This window comes from Bos grunniens, chromosome 13 (genome assembly GCF_055505025.1).
Source record: "Bos grunniens cultivar Pamir isolate PY7600 chromosome 13, Bosgru_T2T1.0, whole genome shotgun sequence".
Taxonomy (NCBI): domain Eukaryota; kingdom Metazoa; phylum Chordata; class Mammalia; order Artiodactyla; family Bovidae; genus Bos; species Bos grunniens.
Genome location: NC_141177.1, coordinates 45578511 through 45588107, shown reverse-complemented (window position 1 = coordinate 45588107; position 9597 = coordinate 45578511). Strand labels below are relative to the sequence as shown.

Here is a 9597-nt window from a genome sequence, read left to right as displayed (position 1 = left end):
GCGTCTTCCCTGCACAGGGGTACTCGCTAATGATAGAATATGATGCTGGTCATGGCTTTGAAAAGTCATAGGAATGCAAAGCTATATCTATCGAAAGATCGGTTGTGTGTGTGTGTGTGGTTGTGTAGGTGTACAAACTAGAAAATACATTCCAAACCAATGCGAGAGCTTCATCTTGGTAAGGGGCAAAGAACTGCAGGAGAGAGAAATTGAAATTTTCTGTGTTTTTTTTTTTTTTTAAATGAGAGAAACTACTCCAGGTAATTTGTATAATTAAATTTTTTTTTTTTTAAATCACCTTCTAAAATGACTGGCTTAAGGCAATGGGGCAATGAGTGGGGAACATTTTCTTTCTAATACATTTTCAGAACTAAAAAAGTAAGCCTGCATTTTTAAACAACCAGGAAAAAAAATGCAACAAGGTGATCTCTGACCTGTAATTATTTTTACTGTCCTTTGGCCCAGCCAGCAGATGACCAAGGGAAGCTCTTATCAGACTGCCTTCCTCCCACAATGTCTGGCTCTGTGCTGCCAGCATCACCATGGATAGCTACGGGCACTCCTGCCACAACCTCAAGGGTAGAAAGAGCTTCCCCCTAGCAGGTGACAATACTTATTAATATAAGATGATGGAGAAGCAAAGGGAGAAAGAATGCAATGGGCTGGGCCTCCGGAAGGCAAAGTCCCAGATCTTCAGCACCCATACCCAGCCCGGGGCTCATCTGCCTGATAACCTGGTTCTCACAGTTTCCCTCCCTCCGGGAAACTGGAGATAAGCTTCCTGGACACCGGGGCAAAGGGCAGTCGGATGCAGTGTTTGGCTGCCCTCTTGCCATGGTCCAGGCTGGTCAATGGCTTCCCTACCAAAGCACAGATAAAGTCACTTTATCATGTCTCTGCCCTCTGACCTCCCTTACAAACCGCTCCAGGTTCTCTGTCCTGCAGGTCTGCATCAATCCCACCATGGTCTCCTCTTCCCAAGGAAGCCTTCGTGCTGACCTCGCAGATGGACAGAGACGTCTTTTCAGATCTGTGGCCTTGTCCCGGGTCCCTGGCTCAGGACCCTCACACGCCTGACAGTCATTAGTCCATTTTCTCTGAGGCATGGAAATGTAGCCTGAGCTTTTTCTCACTGTTTTTAATTTTGGCAGCACCACATGGCTTCACTTTATTTCTTCATGCTATGGTATGCTAAGTCACTTCAGTGGTGTCCAACTCTGTGCGACCCCATAGACGGCAGCCCACCGGGCTCCCCGTCCCTGGGATTCTCCAGGCAAGAACATAGCACCTCCTTATTATGGATTTATGATGACTCCAGACTGTAAAGTGCGTGTGTATGTGGAAAGCCAGTCCTGAATAACACTGTTGTTCTTGTTTTTAGTCTCTAAATTGTGTCTGACTCTTTGTGACCCCATGGACTGCAGCCCACCAGGCTCCTCTGTCCATGGGATTTCCCAGGCAAGTATACTGGAGTGGGTTGCCATTTTCTTCTCCGGGTATCTTCCCAACCCAGGGATCGAACCTGAGGCTCCTGCATGTCCTGCATTGCAGGCAGATTGTTTACCACTGAACCACCAGAGAAGCCTCCCTGAGGAACACTACTAGTAAGTAAAGCTGCTCTGTTAATAAACTTACTTTGGTCCCATAGGATAAAGCAGCTGAAAGGAAGATTTAAGCTACTTATTACCAGGTTTTGGTAAGCTGTGACATCAGTCTTTGCACTGGGTATGAATATTTGTATACTTTCTTTAGAAAATATGGAGAAGGAAATGGCAACCCACTCCAGTGTTCTTGCCTGAAGAATCCCATGGACAGAGGAGCCTGGTGGGCTTCAGTCCACGGGATCGCACAGAGTCCGACACAACTGAGGGACTAACACTGTAGAAGATCAAATCAGCTGATGGAAGTTACATAATGCTGACTTTGTTTCACGAGAAATGAAAATCCTACTCAGGAGTCCAACCATTATTTATGGCTCAGACTTTCTAAGTTTTCCCTGAAACAAGTTGGCATTCTGGATTCCCAACATTCTTCCCAGAATGCTTCGTTGCTTCTACACTGAGAGATGGAGGAATTTTTACTCAGGAAGGAAAATATTTTTCTTTTCTGAGAGGAAAATATTTCCAACTGTACCCGCATCAATTTTTATGTTTGGTAAAGTATTTTCATTATATTAGTCAGAAACAGTCAGGCCTAAAGTACAAAACCAAAGGTATCTGAAATGGCTTCCTAGTCAGGAAGGTCTCGCAACAGCTCAGTTTTTGGACTCAGGAAAAACACAAGAGGTTGTGGCTGGCCAGGAAGGCCACCTCACAAGAGGGCTGACTCTTTTTTTCTCTGAAAGCTTGGAAGTGGAGTCCCAGTTTATTTGTTGACTACACTGTTCTTGTTTCTTGTAACCATAGAGTCTGGTTTGGTTCAGTGTTTCTTCTGTCAAGGCTCCTGCCGAGCCAATATTTATCATTTTAGAAATTTCCGTGAGTCATAAAATAAACCCGAACTCCGCTGTACCTTCTATGGGTACTTCTTTGCTAGAATTATTTAAAATATAAGGAAGAAAAAAATGCTGGAATCCAACACAGCATTTACCAGACCACATACACACTTTCTTCTGCGTTGAGGGTCCTTCTCTGAGACGTCAAAGCCATTTAAGCTGTGCGGCCTGCTGCCTGGACCCTTCCTGCTCACCAGTTCAGAGCCCTGGCTGGAGAGTGCGGGGGGAGATGGGCGGGAGGGAAGGAGAGCAGGCTGGGGCTGGGAAACAGAGGAAGCTGAAGTTTGAAGCCAGGAAGTGACTCACTGGCTCACAGCACGAGAAATACAAATGAGCAAGTGATTCCTTCCAGCTCCAGCATGGAAAACCTTGCCAGGGGACCACCTCTCAATGACTGAGCCTGAATTTACTGACCAAAAAAATAAAAATAAACAAATGACTGTATGATGTGACATGTCAGCCTCTCACTGACATGGATGAGTACGTGACATTAATGCTATTTTCTCCCTTTGTGCCAATCAGCTCCCTCCCCCTAGGTGTGGCTGCCTGAGAGAAGCCCATGAGGCCACCACCTGGACAATTATAACAACTTGTTGATTTTGCTGTAAAAATAGGCCCTGTGTCAAGAGCCCAAGGCTGAGTTTCTCAACCAAAATTCAAGGGTCTGCCTTAGTAACACCAGAACAGGATATACTCTACAAATGGCTGATACTGCACCAGACGCTCAATAAATCTTCTGTTTAGTGTAGGCATCACATTTTTGAGCTAAAGAAATTAAACTAATCAATACCTTGTTTGCAGGTGAGGACAAGGCAGCCCGGAGAGGGGCACTGTGCAAGGGGTTACACAGCCAGTCACAGCTGGAGCTGGCCACAATGGTATCAAACACTGCACTGAGAGACTGATGGCAGAAATACCGGTGTCTTACAGTAAAAGACCCTCGAATGTCACATCACAACTACGGTCCCTCAGCTGTTTCCCGTATGGGAGCTGTCATAGAGCCTGCCGCAAGCTCCTCATTGGGCAGACCTGGGTATCTTTGGCTGAATTATCAGCTGGCATCCTTCTTCCCATCCCCAAAGGAAGGGAAAACTAGGAAGCACAGCAAAGCATCCCCTCGGTGGGGGGGAAATCACATTTATATCTATCTAGGTATCTTGGTCTGTGGAGTCTAACATTTTGGTAGAAAGGCTTTGTGTTTTTTCCTTCCAAACATCAATCTCTGAGCGTCCCCTCTGGACTCGTGTTCCCCAACCTCAGTAAGAAATCATGTTGGGAACAAATGCTTTCTTCGTCTCTCTCTGGATGCCTTGCTCATTAAGCTCCAGTAACATCTCCCTGCTATGATCTGCCTCATCAGTGGGAGTTTGAGAATTCCCAAGAGATCCTGGGTGGCGTTTATCTTGGCATCGATCTGTTCGCACTCGTGATCTCCTTGTGGCAGGGCCCATGACTTATTCATCTTCTTGTTCCTGGTGGCAACACGGCCACAGCTGGCAAAGAGTAGGATCCCAGTTGTCAAATCTAACTGAAAAAAATGCAAAGTGGTGTCCTGCTGTGAATGCAATGTTTTGCCTCCAAACACAAACTTTCATTTTTAACACCTCTTTTTCATGAGAAATTCAGGTGGTGAAAACAGATGGGATGGTGCAAACATCCTTTCAAAAGGCCGGGCTGCTAGGACTCCTACTTGGTTGGTGTGCATTAGGCTGAACCATAAGAAAGTTCTGTTTTTGTAAGTCAGAGGTAGTTGAGTGTTGCCCATTTTCTTTGTTTAGACTAACAGAAGTGAAAAGAATATAACTGCAGATACATTGCTTTTTACTTTTCACCAGACTCTTGAAGGGAATGTATAGGCCAAGAGGGATGAAAACTCACTGATCAGAATAATTGTGTGACATTCTACCCCATTTTCTCTAGTAGTACACTATCATCTGAAAAACACATGTCATAGGTGTTCAAATTTTATGTTATATAGCAGTATATGACTTTAAGGATTAACAGAGAAATCGATAGTGTTACCATGTGGGACTATCCTGTTCCGATGAATACACAACAATATATTTAGCGCTTTTCTAAAATAGGCCCTTGGGGCTGCCTGGACCCGCAGAACTAGGCTACGGTAAAGGAATGCCCAGAATGCCATTTGCCTTGGTTTGTATACCCCCACCCCCTGTGGTATTTAGGAAGCAGCAAAGAGTCCCCAGTTCTCTTGGTGGCACCACTGTGAGTGATGTCATGTGGCCTGATGATAATAAACAGACAACTTACTCCTCTGGGCTCCTAGAGACCATCTCCTCCCCTCACCACATCTGTAGAACAGGACTAACAATTGTTTCTACCTGTGCCCATCACCGCTGTCACCTCCCAATGTTCCCTTCTTCCTCAGGAAAGGAACTCTAGCTTCTTAGCCAAGCGCATTGCTGCTCAAAGAAAAGACCACACTTCCAGACTCCCTTGTAGCCATACAACTGAGTTCTCGTTGGTGAGATAAAAGGAGAAGCCCCGCCTGGCGCTTCTGGGAAGTTTCTTTAGAAGGCAGAGGTAGATGTCACATTTCTACTTCTGCCCTTAAGGAGCCTGGAGGCTGCCACTCTGTCCTAACCACAAGTCAGAAGCTGGACAGACTACTCTCCTTGGATCCGTAAGAGAGAGAACTGGGGCAAACCGCTGCCCCTCAAACTGGAGACAGACAGGAAAACACAGGGAGCTGTGGCTTCCAGATCAGAAACTCACAAGGGGAAACCGCCGTGGGAACCAGTGCCGTGTGGGAAGCTCTGAACTGTGATGGACATGTTGCTGGAGGCTCAGGGTGGACAAGTCTGACAGTGAAAAACTCCAGAGACACTCAGTCACAGGGGGACCCCTACACCCTCTGTTTGCCTCCTGGAGCTCCACCAGATTCCCACAGTAAATATCAGAGAGAAATTCCCTCCTGCTTGCAGTTGGGGATGGGGAAAGGAGCCACTCTGAAATCCTTCAGAGCAGCGGTCCCCAACCTTTTGGGCACCAGGGACCAGTTTCATGGTAGGCAATTTTTTTCCATGGACTGGGGAGATTTGAGGATGCTTCAGCACACTACATTTATCGTGCACTTTATTTCTATTATTATTACATCAGCTCCACCTCAGATCATCAGGCATTAGATCCCCAAGATTGAAGCAGATCCTTGCTCCAGAACATTTTCTTCTTCTTTTTTAAAACATTTGTTTATTTGGCTGCATTGGGTCTTATTTGCAGCATGTAGTGCAGGGGCTTCTCTTTAGTTGCCTTGCGGCATGTGGGATTCCAGTTCCCTGACCAGGGATCGAATCCAAGTCCCCTGCACTGGAAAGACAGATTTCTAACCAATGGACCACCAGGTAAGTCCCACTTTGTTCTTCTTCACAAGGCCTGCCCTCAGGGTAAACTAGTTAACCAGACCCTAACCAATCAGGATTATACTGAAGCCTAACTCCTCTGGGTTAGGGAAATACCTAACTGGACACAGTTGAGCTAGAGAACACAGCAACAAAATCCTCAAAACCAAAAAGGAAAAAGAACTAAGACTGAAAAATACAGAACAGATAATTCAAGGACAGAGGGACAACAGCAAAAGGTGACTTACAGGTAATGGGAAAACCAGAAGGAGAAGGAAAAGAGAAAGGAATAGAAGAAACAATAGAGACTGAGAATTTCCCCTAATTATTTTCACCAAACCACAGACCCAGAAAGCTAAGAAAACACCAAGAGGGATGAATAACATAAAAAACAAAACCAAAAACCTACATCTAGGTCTGTCATTTTCAACTTACAGAATATCAAAGACCAAAAACAAAACAAAACACACTGAAAGAAGCAAGGAGGGTAAATCTTATCTGTAGAGGAAGAAAGATAAGAATTACTTTTTCCACAAAGCTCATTCAAGCAAGAAGAGGGTAAAGGGAAATATGTTAAAGTGTTGAGAGAAAAAAGCCCACCAACCTCAAATTCTGGACCTTGCAAAATTATCCTTCAAAAGGGAAAGAGAAGGGATTCCCTGGCAGTCCAGTGGTTGACTCTGCACTTTTTCACTGCTGAGGGTCTGGGTTCAATCCCTGGTTAGAGAACTAAGATCCTGCAAGCCATGAGACACAGCCAAAAAAGAAAAAAGTGAAGGAGTAATAGACTTCCTCAGACTAACAGAAATTAAGAGAACCTGTTGCCAGTAGATCTGCCTTGAAAGAAATGTTACAAGAAATTCTTTAATGAGAAGGTATAGAATAGAGGTCAGGAACTTGGATCTATATGAAAAAAGAACATCAAAGAAGTGAAGGGAAAATAAAAGGTTTTATTTTTCTTATTCTTAATTTGATCTAATGATTGTCTGAAATAATAGCAACAATGTATTCAATTAAACATGCTTTTGTATATATCATATGCATGCCTATCTATGAGTATCTACAGATGAGATGAATCACAGGAATAATATAAGAGGCGAAGGGCAGCAGGATTGTTACTGCCAGGTGCTCGGTGTGGCTTTACTTGAAAGCAGACCTCACTATGTGTCTTCTGAGGACGAGTACTATGTGAATCACCTGGGGCATATGAGACCCCACTTCTAAACACCTGAACTTGCATTTTAACAATATCTTCAGGTGGTCTGGATGCTTATCAAGATTTGAGAAGTGATGAACTCTGGTACTAAAGAAGGACCCTCTTTTTTTTTTTTTTTAATTTCAATCTTTTAACACCAAAAAATATTTTGTATGGGGGCATAGCCAATTAAGAATATTGTGGCAGTTTCAGGCGAACAGCAAAGGGACTCCGCCACATGTATCCTTTCTCCCCCAAACCCCCCGCCCCCGCATCCACACAGGCACATCATCACACTGAGCAGAGTTCCCTGTGCTATACAGTAGGTCTTTGCTGGTTATCCATTTTAAATATAGCCGTATGGACATGACCTTCCCAAAGTCCCTAACTATCCCTTCCCCCTGGCAACCATAAATTCATTTTCTAAGTCTGTGAGTCTCTTTCTGTTTTGTAAGTAAGTTCATTTGTATCACTTATGAAGGACCCACTTTTGATCCCTTGGAAAGTGGTCAGAGATCTCCAGACTCCTGGAAACATTCCAGGATGAGACTGGCAGGCCTGTGATCATGACAGAGTAAGAAGAGTTCTGGAATGAGAAGTTTAGTTGGGAAGGAAATTGGGAAATTTGCAAAATGTGGGAGACAGGACAGAAAAGGTAGGCTGAGGCCAGAGGCAGGAGGGCCGGACTGACCTGCTGAGATTTCTGGAGGAAGTCACAGAAAATTTTAAGCATTAAAGAAACAGGATCAAATTCTTATTTCTGGACCGAACTCTGGTGGCAGCGTGGAGGACAAAAGACATGAGAGGCCGGAGCAGGCCTGACTTGTGTCCTTAAATGAACACGATTTAGTTTGGGACTAGAAAGGAAGTCTTCGAGGACTCAGAGGTGGAGGGTGACTCCAAGTCCCAGGCCAACAGGGTTCCAGACACAGGTTCCAGTTTCAGGTGGATACAGGTGGGTTCTTTCCTCTCAAAGTGCTAATACCCAACAGCCACATCAGCATCACCCAAGAATCCTTAGAAATTCCTGGGTCTCACCTGAGATATACTATCAAGAAACTCTGGGATAGGGCACACAAATCTGATTTTAAGTTCTCTTTCACGTTGAAACCCACTGCTCTAACCTGCCAAAAATTCTGCAGTAGCTGCTAAGGCTTAAAAATTGCCACTTTTAAAAACTTTTCCTTAAAAACAAAACCAAACAAAAAAACAGAACAGTAATGAGAAATGGGTTTCTATGCCAAATGGGCAGAATAAAAAGCTACATATAATCTAGACCTTATATAGTGCCCAGGAAAAACAAAAAGCGTATTGATTATCTCGTCCAAAAACCTAACATTGGGAGAATTAAAACAGTTCTGGTAGAGGCCTGCTGGGGCTTCTCTTGTGGCTCAATAATAAAGAATCTGCCTGCCAATGCAAGACGTGCGGGTTTGATCCCTGGGTTGGTAATGGCATGGCTGAGCGACTAAGCATAGCACAGCACATAGCTTCCCTGGTGGCTTAGATGGTGAAGAATACGCCTGCAACGCAGGAGACCTGGGTTCAATCCCTGGGTCAGGAGGATCCCCTGGAGATGGCAATGGCTACCCCTTCCAGTATTTTTGCCTGGAAAATCCCATGGATAGAAGAAGCTATTGGGCTACAGCCCATGGGGTCGCAAACAGTCGGTGGCGACTGAGCACAAAGCACATAGGATAGGCGCGTTATGCTCTGGGGAGCCTAAATTAAGTAAAACGTCATCATGCAGGTTGTAAATTCTCTGTTCCCTTTATCCTCCACTGAAACGCCCTCTGAAAAAAACGCTGGGATTCCTTCTGGCCCTCTGAAAAGTGTGTTTCTGATGCAACTGCCCATGAAACAAATGGAATCCCAAATTAAAAAACCCCCAAAGCCGGGCAGCGGGGCCGGCGCCACCCTCCCTAGGCGAGCAGGCCGTTTCCAGCCGCACCCTGCGGGCTGCAAGGCCTTCCTTCCCCGCGCTGTTCCCGAAGATAAATAAATCGCTCCTTGTTTTTTTTTTTTTCCAGACCTGAAATTAGCGGTGACTCAGAGAACTCAGGGCTGCCACAGTCGCCTTGGGAAGGAGGAAAAATGCGCAGACTTTACCCCTCGCCCGAGGGCCTGACGTGCCGGGGCTGGGCCAATCATTGGAGGCTGGCGGGAATCGCACCAAAGTAGGTAAAAAAATGCGGGACGCGCCCCCCATGAGGCCGGCGCCGGGCTCCAGCGGACCCTCCCCGCGGTCTCCACAGCCGCGGGCCCCGCCCCTCTGCCTTCCTCGGCCCTCAGGCCCCGCCCCTCGGCCCTCCTCGGCAACACCCCCCCCCCTCGGTCCCGCCCCTCGCCGCGGCGCACACCTGGCCAGGTGGCTACTTCCATGTAAGGACAACGGCAACGCAGTGGGCGGGGCCCCCACGTGCCCCGCCCCCTGCTCAAGCTCCGCCTCCTCGTCCGAGCTTGGGGAGGACCTCGTCAGCGCCCCTAATTGATGAGGGGTACTGGGTCCAACCCCCGGTATCCGGAAGCTGAGGAGGACCCCGCCTGCC

General features: G+C 46.3%; 1 long non-coding RNA gene across 1 annotated transcript; it reads right to left on the bottom strand.

Annotated features, from left to right (window-relative positions):
* Positions 1 to 3631: 3631 nt before the first annotated feature.
* LOC147360911 (uncharacterized) lies at positions 3632 to 9317 on the bottom strand. Its single transcript, XR_015139489.1, has 2 exons — positions 9081 to 9317; positions 3632 to 4022 (listed from the first exon to the last, which is right to left on the bottom strand). It is a non-coding gene; the product is annotated as an uncharacterized LOC147360911 (long non-coding RNA).
* Between the last annotated feature and the right edge of the window lie 280 nt (positions 9318 to 9597).